This window comes from Natator depressus, chromosome 8 (assembly GCF_965152275.1).
Source record: "Natator depressus isolate rNatDep1 chromosome 8, rNatDep2.hap1, whole genome shotgun sequence".
Lineage (NCBI taxonomy): Eukaryota > Metazoa > Chordata > Testudines > Cheloniidae > Natator > Natator depressus.
The window spans coordinates 24,966,896-24,981,504 of NC_134241.1; positions in this window are offsets into that span (position 1 = coordinate 24,966,896).

Genomic DNA, 14,609 nt, shown 5'->3' on the forward strand with positions numbered 1-14,609 from the left:
TTTATACTTCTTATGCTAGCAATTAAAAGTTTGGTACCATGTAAAATCTTGAGACATCTACTATAGGTACCAACCACTCATCAACACTATTTATTTAAGAGTCAACGCTGTTTAGTAGTAAATTCTAAATAGCTTCTTTATGATACTTTTATAGGATACTGTTTGTAGCCCAAACAGTTCTAACATTGTGAAATTAGAAAAAGTGACACACTTTCAAAGGAGATGCCTAAAGTACCTGATCTGAAGTTCCTTGAAGTCAATAGGAAGGTTTCTGTTCACTTCAACAGAAGGTTTTGAGTCAGGCCAAAGGTAAATATACTCATGAAGGCTGGAACTTTTCAAGGGTGTAGAAAGGAGTTTGGGTGTAGAAGGGAATGGTGACTGGCAGCCCTGGGAGCAGAGGGTGGCCGTGCAAATGTAAACACACAGTCTGGTGGCCTACCAGCGGATTATGCTGACAGGCCATGCGCTGCCCACATGCCACAGGTTGCCCACCACTGCTGTACACGATAACAAGATTTATTGGGCCAAGTTCAAATATGAGTTTGCTGATTTCAGAGAGCTGCACATGATTACACCAGGGCAGAATTTGGCCCCATTGAATGCCAAATCTTAGGTAACCCATAAGTATTAATTATATGTAACTTTTCATTCTGAATTAAGTTATAAATTAACAGAACACACATCAAGGAGAGAAGACAAAATTAGCATCTGAAGAACGTAAAGTTTCTATGGTCTAACAAAGAGTGATGAATGAAGGATTTAAAGACCATTGAAAGACCTTTACTTTCTAATGGGAAATTACAAGATAAAATGGATTATGTCCAGTCTTTGGTGATGTACAGCTTTACCTGCACAAAATAGGGACTCAAATATAAATTCAATAGTCTTCTGTAAGAAATCTTGTATTGAGAAGAGATTAAAATTGAGGTATAATATTAATTTCAGCTTTTCCTCTGCTGTTCAAACAGTTATCATATTAGGGGGAAACAAAATAAGAGTCTCAAAGGACAAATGATTATTATCTAAGGGGCTGACAATAAAGCAATTTAACCTGAATGAGAATGAATGAGAAATACACAAAGCATATGCATCCTACCACTGTCCACTCCTCAACTGAAATATCTTGCTCAAGGAATGAAGAGTGTGACCAATGAAGCACAAACCTGGAATTTGCCAATTTTACGAGGCAGTCAAAAACATAGCTTGAAAAATTCCCCAGATCAGTTAGAAAGATTTGAAAATGTAACGAATCTGTGACATCTTCTCCCACAGAGACTTACCTTAAGAAATGTTAGCCTGTACCTTTAGGCCTTTGTAAAACTCTTCAGGCTTGAAATGTGAATTATTAATATATTGTAGCCTGCAAGCAATGTTAAGAATGTGAATGGAAGAATGGATCTTTAAGAGAGAGAGAGAGAGAGAGACTGACTTCTCGTTCATGTTTAAAAACGCTACTACCTCTTCAGATAGCTGCTAATATCTTGATGTGATGTGAGAAAAGGAGGAAAGGGAATATATCCCAGAGTTTTTAAAGTTAACAATGGAACAATTTCTATCTGATTTATTAGGAAATATCTGCATAAAGGGCACAAACAGGCCCTCAAACCTTTGTTTACTTGAACCTGAAAATGTACTTTCCAAACATGAAGCACATCAGTCATCATGAAACATTTGAAAGATGTAAAAAAAGAGAAACATAGACAGGATCTTAAAGCAAATTAGCTTCTCACTTGTTGCCCTTCTCAGGGAAACCCTCAGCACAATAAAAAGTGCAGTTTCTGTAAGACCAAATACACCCTTATGGCTTTTTCTCACAATTAAATATAGCTCAATTAAAAAAAAAAAACACAGTCATTGGAGTATTTGAGATATTAGCAGTTTGGAACTGTTAAAGAGATGGCTTCAATCAGAATAAAATGACAAATTCTAAATAGTATTTTGACTTTTCCTTTGTTAATAGAATAAACCTCTTGGTGATTTGAGCCTTTGTTACCTTAGCATTTCTCTCCTATTCTGTCAATCAACTATTAGGCATCAGCTAGGTGATTGAACTGGCAGCCACTAGACATGGCTGAGTATCAAACAGATGCATTCAGGGTATTCTCAGAGGAGGACCATCAATGTTATGAAATTTACCCTTTGCTTTTGTCTCAACAAGGTCTACGTTTGACAGTCTACGTTTGGCAAAGCTTCTCTATTCATTCAGAATTTTCCTGAGGGAAGGGGTTAATTCTTTCTTGAGCAAATAGGGAGTCAGTTACATTAATACTTGGTAAATATAGATTTATTATGATTTTTTTTTTGTATTTTAATAGCACCTACTGATAGCTTGTGAGACCATTACTCACATTGAGTTGTGCCCTACTACAGCTGGTTGAAAACTTAACAAAATATTTTTGCATTGGAAAATGCCATTCTGTTGAAATCAAAACACTTTCAGCGGGAATTGCAACAAAATTTTATGTAGAAAAAAAATCAAAACAATGTGTTTTAATAATATCATAATGTTCTGTTTCAACATTTTCAGACCACAACAGTTCGGATTTTCATTCAAAACAACTTCTTGTTTTGAAATGTATTTTACTTTACATTATAAAAACATTTTAAAATGTAAAAGTTGAAATCAAAACATTTTGTTTTGATTAACCCAAAACTATTATTTTTCAAAAATTTCATTTTGTGAGAAATGTCAGTATCTGATGTTTCATTATGATTCGAAATGAAAACAAAATTTGAAATTTTGGTTCCTACATCATTCTATGCCCTACTCCATGTACAGTCCTGCAAAAATCAATGGGGTTACTTGCAGAATAAGGTACTACTCAGTATGAAAAGGAGGTGGTAAAATCTGTCCCCTTGTCACTCATTATTGATACACACTCTATATACATTGATCAAATAAGTAATTGATATACACGTAATGATTCAGTTTCACATGATCAAATGCTATATAAATAAGCCTCACACATGATTACATCAAGGGTCCACCTTTGAGGTTATTTTCAATAAGGTGTTCATGCATTTCTCCTACTCAGGTTCTACAATGAACAAAATAGTAACACTCAGAATTTTCCTTTCTCTGAGAAGCCTCAGCAAAAAGTGTAAAAAGGGTCCCACAGCCCTAAAGAATAAATTGTGTAATTTTCTCAAAGGGGCTTACTGTACTTCCCTAGAATAGCTGACTCGCTCAGTGGGGATTTATGTAACTGCAGTAATGTACTAGTTATTTTGCTACTCAAACAAAAAAAAAAGGAATTGAAACATTGTAGCAACCACAATATCTCATGCATGCATATCAGTGCATACTTCGTCCATGTCTCTGTCATAGACACAGCACACTTAAAAGAAATGGCAAATATGCTGAAGCCCCTTAATGTAACTCTCTCATAGGAGAACAGTTTTGTATGGAAGTTCTATAGAATTCTATAGCGGGAATGTAATGCATGGCAATATTGTATAGATGGTTTGTGGAATTCCAATAAAAAAAAAAAAGAACAGGAGTACTTCTATGCATCCGATGAAGTGGGCTGTAGCCCATGAAAGCTTACACTCTAATAAATTTGTTAGTCTCTAAAGTGCCACAAGTACTCCTGGTTTTTTTTGCGGATACAGACTAACATGGCTGCTACTCTGAAACCTGTCACACATATATATATATTCTCTACTAAATTCTTTGGACCAGCTTCTCAGCTTTTCAAGAGTGGTATAAAGGAATCAAAGTTGCATAGGATTGGTGTCAGGACATGCTGGGGTAGGAGGAGACTACACCTTGCATTGTGGTTGTCTCCAGCTGCATAACAGCCCCTTGGGAGCCATTACTAGCTAGCATTAATTGTAACAGCACTAAGGCTGCTCTAACATGTGCAGGCTGCCTCTTCCCTCTTAAATTTTACTGTTTTTTCCCCATCAGCAGCCTTTTCTTTCTTAACATCTGTCTCTGAGAAGAAAAGGGCTAAATAGCTAAGCTATGGTTACCAAAATCATCAAATGACCTTTAAAACCCATCTTACAGAATCAGAAGATGGTGAAATTATTATATCCACTTGACATTTGTCTAATGAAAAACTGTTTTCCACAGAGAGTGAACTCAGATCCAGAAAAGGCCACAAAGTAAGGCCCTGCACGTGGACCCTGTGCTTCCACAGTTCCAACACACAGCTGACTGAGCCCTGCTGCGTTTTGACAAGATGACATACATTAAACCATTCTTAGGCTCAATTCTCATGAATGCACATTTTTAAGAGACCCCTCTAAGTTCATACAGCCGCCACACAATATCTACACAAAGGTGCATCTACACTAGCAAAATCAGTACTCATACTTCAGCAACTGCCAGCTGCTGTGCCATTATGCTGCCATTAAGCCTCTCATGTAGGCAGGGCTCAGGCATTATGAATCATGTCATGAAACCTGCTCAGAGTGGGTAGAAAAGTCTAGTCTAGCACTTACACTGCTGCAAGCTCAGTAGGCACTGCATCACCGCTGGCAGTGGTGTTGGTACAGATTTTGTTAGCGCAGACAAAGCCAAATAGACACTGGTTCAGATTTTCAAAGCCAAGTAGAGGACTAGTCACCCTTTGCTAAGGTAGAATTGCTTCTTTTTGACTTAACTGTTTCAACTTTTCTATACCATATAATATAAAAATATATCATACTATAAAAGTTGAAATGATAAAATCAAAATGAAGCACATTGACCTTAGCAAAGTATCGATTTCATTTCAAGAAGGCCATTTCAGTATTTCTGAAACTATTTTTTAAATTCATTTTGTAAGAAATGTAAAAATTTTGCCTTTTTATTCTGACTTCATTCGATTTTTTTTTTAATTACCAAATATCAGAAACATTCTGAGTTTTGACCAGCTCTAGTCAGGAGCATGACTCCAGAATCTACTGTCTTCTACTGCGTCCTAGCTTTCTGTCTGTAAGAGCTACTGCTATTGAGTGTCAAGCTGGTATCTCTTTAGCTTGTACTCTCTGCTGTCAGCCGCTCCATTCCGCCCACATTCTGAGTGTGTATCTGGTCTCACTGCTCTGAAATCTGTCATACTGAGGGAGACACTGAGGGAGAGGACCGCTATCGCACACAGCAACCAGCTGTGATTAGCATGGTGTTGAGTGAAGAAGGATAATGGAAGACTGGAAAGGAGGAGAAAGGAGGGACAGCCAGGAAGGGCAAACACAACATTAAGGACAGAGAGACTGAGTAGTGGGAATAGAGAGAGGCAGGGACCCTAGAGGAGACACATTGCACAGGATTTGCAAGAAAGAGAAACACTAGATGGGGAACAGAGAGAAAAGGGGTGGAGAGATGTCTGAAAACTAGGGAAGGGAGGAATAGTAGGTGAGCTTAGGACATGGAGGAAAGTGGGTACAGAATAAAAGGAGGTTGGGGGAACCAGTCAAGGAAAACATGAGGAAAGGGTCAAATACAAAATTCATAGGAAATTTAGAATGAATGAGAAAGCTGGGAGGAGGAGTGAGGCAGCACTGTACAGAGACAGAAAAGGAGAAGTGAAGAAGCCAGCATTCAAAGCAAAAGAGATTAAAATAAAAAAAATAGAACTGAGCCTGCTGGAATAGGATTGAATATGCAGTGAAAAAGACTAATTCTAGTAGAAAACAATGAGGATAGGCGGGTAGGAGATGCAGAATAGTAATTGTCTCTACCTTTTTTCCCCTTTCCTTCCCAGTTCACACTCTGCCTTCCCACAGTATGATTCTCTGTAGTTTTTGTCTCTGTGGTGACTGAGCAGAAGTCCTTTTGAGAGACAAACTAGCAACAACGTGGAAAAATAAATTCAGGTCTTGCAGGGAGGTTTATTCCCCACAAGGCAAAAGGGACAGAAAGTCAGCAGGTGGAGTGAACTAGTTAAATGGGAAGGTTTAGGATGAACATCAGAAATGGAAGTAGGAAAAAAAACCAGGTAGGAGAAAGGGGAACACTTTGAAGTGATGTAGATGGAGCTCACTTCAGAGAAGTGCTTAAAACTAGGAGCTCATCTCAAAACTATCACACCTCTACATGCAGGAATAGGCAAAGCTGCTTGGACTCATGGACATTAGCAGCCCAATTTATCCCTAGTATAACCCCACAGACTTCACTGGATTTCAGTGAAGTTACACCAATAATGAATCTGGCCATTCCTGTATCTGATAAATTTTGCCAAGGACATCCCAAACCTACCCCCACCTGTTCCTTTGCATGCTGTTTCAGGAGCCAACTGAAAGATTTTCCATAACTCCCATGTCATTATAGAGGTCCAAGGTAAGGAAAACAATACAGTGGAACCCCACTTATCTGAAACCAAAATTAGAGCTGGAACCTGCAATGTTCTGAGCAACCACTGCTCCTACCACACTAACCTTTAATCTATGCCCCAATGATGTCTGGATAATAAGAGTGTACTACTATCATTTTATTCCTTTAGTCTCGCCCAAATTACTGGATGAGCTTTTCAGGGGTGTAGCCTAGTGTGGGTCTGCTCTTCATGTATGCATCGTGCATGAACAAAATTGAGTCTTTTAGAAAGGAACTCAAATACTACAAATAAGGGAAATAACCTGAAGAAGAACTCTACAGTCCCAATTCCAGCAAAAAAGTATGAATAGGGAGAAAAGTGTAATTCACTGTAATGAAGAGTAAAATCAGGCAGATTTTAGTAGGTCTTATATAACAGCAGGACATAGATGTGTAGCTTCCATTTGGATTTACAATACCCACTGATTAATTTGTAGCAGTAGACATTTATGACAGTAATGAGGGATATCAAGAGATAGCAAGCATTATATAAAAATGGTTTTATATTTTACTCTGTTAACCATGCATAGATGAATCAATGGATTACGCTGAATTCCTGAAGCAATCAGAAAGAAATTGGAGCAGCAGAAAAGTGACCTGTACATACAATGTATTAAATTAAATTAAAAAAAAAAGAGAGAATTCATAGAATCATAGAACTGGAAGGGACCTTGAGAGGTCATCTAGTCCAGTCCCCTGCACTCAAAGCAGGACTAAGTATTATCTCTAGACCGTCCCTGACAAGTGTTTGTCCAACCTGCTCTTAAAAATCCCCTAGGATGGAGATTCCACAACCTCCCTTGGAAATTTATTCCAGGGCTTAACAACTCTGACAGGAAGTTTTCCCTAATGTCCAACCTAAACCGCCCTTGCTGCAATTTAAGTCTATTGCTTCTTGTCCTATCCTCAGAGATTAAGAAGAAAAAATTTTCTCCCTCCTCCTTGTAACAGCCTTTTATGTATTTGAAAACTGTTAACATGTCCCCTCTCAGTCTTCTCTTCTCCAGACTGAACAAACCCAGTTTTCTCAATCTTCCTGCATAAGTCATGTTTTATAGACCTTTAATCATTTTTCTTGCTCTTCTCTAGACTTTTTCCAAATTTCCACTTTTCCTGAAATGTGGCACCCAGAATTGAACACAATACTCCAGTCGAGGCCTAATCAGCATGGAGTGGAGCAGAATAATTACTTCAGTGTCTTGCTTACAACACTCCTGCTAATACATACCAGAAAGATGTTTGCTTTTTTTGCAACACCATTACACTGTTGACTCATATTTAGCTTGTGATCCACTATGACCCCCAGATCCCTTTCTGCAATACTCCTTCCTAGGCAGTCATTTCCTATTTTGTATGTGTGCAACTGATTGTTCCTTCGTAAGTGGAGTACTTTGCATTTGTCCTTATTACATTTCATCCTATTTACTTAGATAATTTCTCCAGTTTGTCCAGGTCATTTAGAATTTTAATCCTATTCTCCAATGCACTTGCAACTCCTCCCAGCTTGGTATCATCCACAAACTTTATAAGTGTACTCTCTATACCACTATCTAAATCATTGATGAAGATATTGAACACAATTGGACCCAGAACCAATCTCTGCAGGACCCCGCTCATTATGCCCTTCCAGTATGACTGTGAACAACTAATAACTACTCCCTGGGAACAATTTTCCAACCATTATGTACCCACCTCATAGTAGCTCCATCTAGGTTGTATTTCCCTAGTTTGTTTATGAGAAGGTCATGTGAGACAGTATCAAAAGTCTTACTAAAGTCAAGATATACCACATCTAACGCTTCCCCTCTATCTACAAGGCTTGTTACCCTGTCAAAGAAAGCTATCAGGTTGGTTTGACATGATTTGTTTTTGACAAATCCATGCGGACTGTTATTTATCACCTTATTATCTTCTAAGTGTTTGCAAATTGATTGCTTAATTATTCGCTCTATTATCTTTCTGGGTGCAGAAGTTAAGCTGACTGGTCTGTAATTCCCCAGGTTGTCCCTATTTCCCTTTTTATAGATGGGCACTATATTTGCCCTTTTCCAGTCTTCTGGAATGTCTCCTATCTTCCATGACTTTTCAAAGATAATTGCTAATGGCTGAGATGTCTCCTCAGTCAGCTCCTTGAGTATTCTAGGATGCATTTCATTATGCCTGGTGATTTGAAGACATATAACTTGTCTAAGTAAGTTTTGACTTGTTCTTTCCCTATATTAGGCTCTGATCCTACCTCATTTTCACTGGGATTCACTATGTTAGACATTCAATTGCCAACAACCTTCTTGGTGAAAACCGAAAGAATTAAGTCATTAAGCACCTCTGCCATTTCCACATTTTCTGTTATTGTCTTTCCCCCCTTGTTGAGTAATGGGCCTACTCTGTCCTTGGTCTTCCTCTTGCTTCTAATGTATTTATAAAATGTTTTCTTGTTTCTGTTTATGTCCCTAGCTAGTTTGATCTCGTTTTGTGCCTTGGCTTTTCTAATTTTGTCCCTACACATTTGTGTTATTTGTTTATATTCATCCTTTGTAATTTGACTGAGTTTCCACTTTTTGTAGGACTCTTTGAGTTTTAGATCATTGAAGATCTCCTGGTTAAGCCAGGGTGGTCTCTTGCCATACTTCCTATGTTTCCTATGCAGTGAGATAGTTTGTTCTTGTGCCCTTAATAAGGTCTCTTTGAAAAACTGCCAACTGTCTTCAATTGTTTGTCCACTTAGACTTGCTTCCCATGGGATCTTACCTACCAAACCTGAGCTTGCTAAAGTCTGCCTTCTTGAAATCCATTGTCTTTATTGTGCTGTTCTCCCTCCTACTATTCATTAGAATCTTTAACTCTACCATTTCATGATCACTTTCACCCAAGTTGCCTTCCACTTTCAAATTCTCAACCAGTTCCTCCCTATTTGCCATAATCAAATCTAGAACAGCCTCCCCCTAGTATCTTTCTCCACCTTCTGAAATAAAAAAAAAAAAGTCTCCAACACATTCCAAGAACTTGTTGGATAATATGTGCACTGCTGTGTTATTTTCCCAACAGATGTCTGGGTAGTTGAAATCCCCCATCACCACCGAGTCCTGTGATTTGGATGATTTTGTTAGTTGTTTAAAAAAAGCCTCATCCACCTCTTCTTCCTGGTTTGGTGATCTGTAATAGACCCCTACCATGACATCACCCTTCATAGTTAGGTATGTCAAAATCTATTGTGAAAGGATCATTAAGGCATGTAACCCTATGATCTGCTCGTTCAATGTAGAGTTTGCTTGTGTTGATAGTAATACAAAACTCCTATAAATACTGTACAGTGACATTGACAAAGTTGCCGTGTACTTGTATTTCCCTTTATAAATGGGCTTAAACCAGCCAGAATGGGTTAATAAGGTTGTACACAGATAGAAGAGTTAGTCACTAGTTAGTCACTAGTCATTAGCTAGTCTGAATGGTGGATATGAAAAAAAGACTCCCTTCAGGTATGCAAGATTCTTCTGAAAGTGTGGCTTTTTCAAAGAAATCATTCAGATCCAGGCTTCACATAACTCTGCCAGCAGGGCAACGGAATATTTGGTTCAGCAGGTAAATGCAAGCTTCTCAGGTTTTGATCATTCCGTTATAGATATCGCAAACCTAATGAAAGCCCTTGTCTAAATTCACTGGTCAGTCAATTGTTTGAATAATAATAATTTAAAGATTACCCATTTTGTAACCAAAACCAGTATTATGCAATTTGATTCTGTCCATTAAAATTGGACCATTAATCATACAGATGCGACTCAGCAGCAACATTGCTTGGAATATGCTCCATGTGAATTTTGGGTTGAAGTAGGAAGAGCAGGGAACTGGCCATAGTAATATCCCATCTCAGTATGAAACTGCACTAACTCCCCAGGGCTCCATGCCATGACATCTATAGAGGGACCCAGTCAATTGCAGCACAGATGCATAGCACCTACAAATATATAGTGATTAGCATTCTTTAAATATCTAAGGCAGATAGAAGCTAGAAAATTCTGTGTGTGTGGTATGGGGCCAGAGAAGGGTAAAAAGAAAAAAAGCAGGAATTGTCTATGTGGATGCTTCCTACCTCTGCAGTTCTGAGAGTTCCTTTCCCCTGTCATATACAAAGTCATCTACTTCATTGGGACTAATCATAGCAGCAGGCACTGCCCCCAGTGTAACAGTCTGCAAGTTCAGTTCTTAAGGGTCTGATCAAATATTTCTGTAGGTTCATATTATGTCTTTTTTTCTGTACCTACTGTATAGACTGAAGATAAGAAACAAGCCAACATCTTGGGTAAATTCCAGCATTATATATTTCCTTCTGTCTAAACTACACTCTTATTCTGTCTCTCTTCCATCTCTTATGGATGTCTCGTTATCAGCTTAAGCTAAACATGGCTAAATCAGGTCTCCTAATATTCCCCAAATAACTCCTTTCTTGCTACCACCTTTCTCAATCACCATGGACAACACTGGCAACCTGCCTGCTACTCAGACTGTAATCTGGGCATCACCTTTCACTCAGCCTTCTCTCTAGGTCAGTGGTTCCCAAACAAGGGGCGCCGCTTGTTCAGGGAAAGCCCCTGGCGGGCTGGGCTGGTTTGTTTACCTGCTGTGTCCACAGGTTTGCCGGATCGCAGCTAAAACTTTACAGCTTTCCAAGCTCTCATCATCTCACATCTCAATTATTGCAACATTCTGCTCCCTGGCCTTCACAAATTCAATCTTGCCCCACTCATATCCATTAAGAATGCTGCTGCAAAGATCATTTTCCTAGCCTGTTGCTTTGACAATATCTCTTCTCTCTTTAAATTCCTCTTCTTGCTCCCCCTTCTCTGTCACATCAAACATAAGTTGCTTGTTTTCACATTCAAGGCCCTTCTCAGTCAATCTCCACCCTACTCACCACCTCTCGTTCACTATCAGGCTGTTGATGTTCACCTGCAGTTAGCCCATGAGGCCAGCCTTCACGCCTCATGTGTTTAGTTTTCAAACAAGCACATTTGTGCTTTCTCCCGTGCTGCCCCACACACTTGGGCTGCACGTCCTGTAAACATCCACAAAGCTACCTCATTATTTACCTTCAAATCCCTCCTCAAAACTCTCCTTTGCTGTGGTGCCTACAAAAACCTTGACAACAGTAAGATTGTTGATGGTCAGAGACCACTGACCAATATTATCCCATAATTTCCTTGTCTCTCTATATCCATTTGTTGCCTCTTGTTTTATACCGAGATGGTAAGCCCCTTGGAGCAAGGGCCATCTTTTTGGTTTGTATATGTACGGTGCCAACTACAGTGGGATCCTGGTTCATGATTAGGGCTCCTAAGTGCTATAATAATACAAATGATACATATTAAATAATAACAACTGTGTAGTACTTTTTAGGTATGCAAATTTTTATTTCGTGATACAGAGACAAAACTCAAAGCTAAACAGGGGGTTCATAACCTGAATCTAAAAGGCCTGATACACCATAACCACGTGGCACATTTTCATGAATTATGCCACATTTTAAATATGTCATCATTTCAGTGTCACTTAGTTTGCAATTGATAGTTCTTACTAAGGTAACCTGGAAAGTCAATTTTTTTTTAAATGACAACGTAGCATATGATACAACACCCATACACAGAGCCATAAATCAGACAATGGCTAAGCAACATTTTAAATTATGTCAAGAAGCTCTTTATCTACTGTCAACAGCTCTTTGCATGCTTTATACATTTCATTTAGAGTGACATGTGGAGGCTCCCAATTTCACTTTCAGTGGAACTTATCAACACAGCCCACAATAGTGCCTTTGTAAATGAAATACTGTAAGCACCACTGACTGTATGCACCTGTTTGTTCAGCAAAATAATCTTATCTGAAATCTGTGAGTAATTTACTGACCGATTTTAATGGCTCTTTGATGTAACCCTCCTAATGAATCCATAGCAAGCATTGTGGTTATTGTTTGTGCAAACAAAAGGAAAATGAAAAAAGTTAGAAAATGCATATCAAATATGCATCAAGTATGTGTATGAAATATGTGTGTGTTTACTCACACAGCAGCTGTGTTGGATCATGCTGATAAGCAGGGGAAAATAAATCTCTGAATAGTTTTCTCTGTCATGTAGGGGAAAAACCTCAGGTGTTTTTTTTTTTTAAAGTCAAATTATTCATGCCACTACAAAAAGAAATTTAAAGACTGTCATCAAGATTCTGATATCACATACATAGTTGCTACTCATAGCCACGTTGTTTGGAAACATCTGCAGCCTCATATGTGGAAAAAGACAAAGAGGTAATACTGTGTAGTGCCTTTTATTCCAAAGAGCTTTACAACTGGTCCAAACCCAGAGCAGCTATTAGGCCACTGTAGCGCCCATTAAACCAAACTTCAGGTCCTTACACAGGCAAAATGCTCACAAAAAAATCAAAGACTAGGGAATAGGTAAGAGCTGAGGCTCAAATTGTCCTGGAGAAACCATTGCATGGAGACCAGATGGCCAGGAAAATGCAGGATTCTCCCCCTTTCAGAGTTTCTTGGACATTGTTTTGTCCAAGAAAGGGTCTGGGACCCTGCAGAATTTAGAGTGGTGAATCTTCCCAAATTCATGTGTTCTCAGAAATCCATGGGGAAAGGAATCCCCAGATCTGTAGAAGCAGAATCCACAGGGACTGCTCCTGCTCTGTTTTGTTTTCTGACTACCATACATGCCATCTATCTGTCTTTGGTATTTATAGAGTACCAATCACCACAATGTCTAGGTGCTATGGGTAGTAGCTCCAGTTGGCTGAGTTCCCTGTAGATGCACAGGAGTTCCCCATAGAGGAGATCTGAGGTGAGCATAGGACAGCACCATGAAGTATAACAGCTCCCTTGATTTCCCCCCTCCAACACAGTCCTGATCCAAAGGCCCACTGAAGAGATGAATCTGTAAGGTTCCAGGTAGAAGGGAACATAGGAATTGCCATACTGAATCAGACCAGCAGTCCATCTAGTCCAGTTTCCTGTCCTAAAATGGTGGCCAGAAGTGTAGGCTTCAGAGGAGCGTGTAAGATCCCTGCAGTGGGCATATATGAAATAATCTGCCTGCACCTAGGTAACATCCTGATCTCTAATCATTAGACAGTGGTTTCAGCCTTAAAAGCACAGAGCTTAATATCTATTGCAAAATATGTATGCTCATTAATGCTAACTCTGGATATTCTTGATATCCATATTCATGTCCAAGACTTTTTTGAATCTTCTAAAGTTCCTGGCCTCAATGACTTCCTGTGGCAATGAGCTCCAGTTTAATTACACATTGTGTGAAAATATTTCCTTTTATCAGTTTTGAATTTCCCACTTCCTAATTTCACTGACTGTCCCCTTTTTATAGGGAGAAGAGAAGACATGATCTATTTTCTCTAGACCATTCAATATTTTATATACTTTTATCATGTCCTGTTTTATTCATTCCCCTTCTAAAGTAAACACTAACTCTTTTCAGTCTCTCTTCATATGAGAGTTTTTCCAGGCCTATAGGACTTAGCAACACAGAGGACCTGCAAAGAGTTCCCAGGATAGACAGAGATGGATGGAGCCATCTTTGTATTCTAAGCAATGTTTGATGGCATAGGAAGGATTCAGATTCAGATAATATTTTTGATATTATTCTCCATCCAGTTCCTTATGCCTCCTAACATCCGATTTGCTTCTTTGACGACAGCGGTGTCGAACAGGGTTTTTCATTGAGTTGTGTACAGTGATTCCCAGGTCCATTTCTTGGGTTGGTATAGTTAAGCTAGAACCCTGTAAGGTGTAGGAGTAGTTTACCTTTTTTCCCTCCACTGTGCATTACATTACATTTCATTTGTCACCATGGTGCCCATTCATCTAGCTCGTTTGGGTCTCTGTGAAGTTCATTACAGTTCTTTCTGGTCCTCACTAACCTAAATAACTTGATGTCATCTGCAAATTTTGCTACCTCACTACTCACTCCCCTTTTCAGATCATTAATCTGAATGCTATGGTTCTATGGAGACTGAACGCATTCTTACCACATGGCCAGGGGAAATTTCTGCACACAGAGTGGATGCTCTTTACCTGAGTAAGGTCTTCAGGATTGGTTCTATTGCAGTAGTGCTAGAACATTTTTTTTTTTACAATGGGGTGCTGAAAGCCTGCTAAACTGTAATCCACATATGGTCAAAAGCAATGTGAAAAAGCACGATTCCCACTCACACCACATGGGTGCAACACAGCTCCAGGATTCTCAAGAATCGTGAAATAATGCTAGCTTTGTGCTGATAGCACCAGCAAACTTTTCACC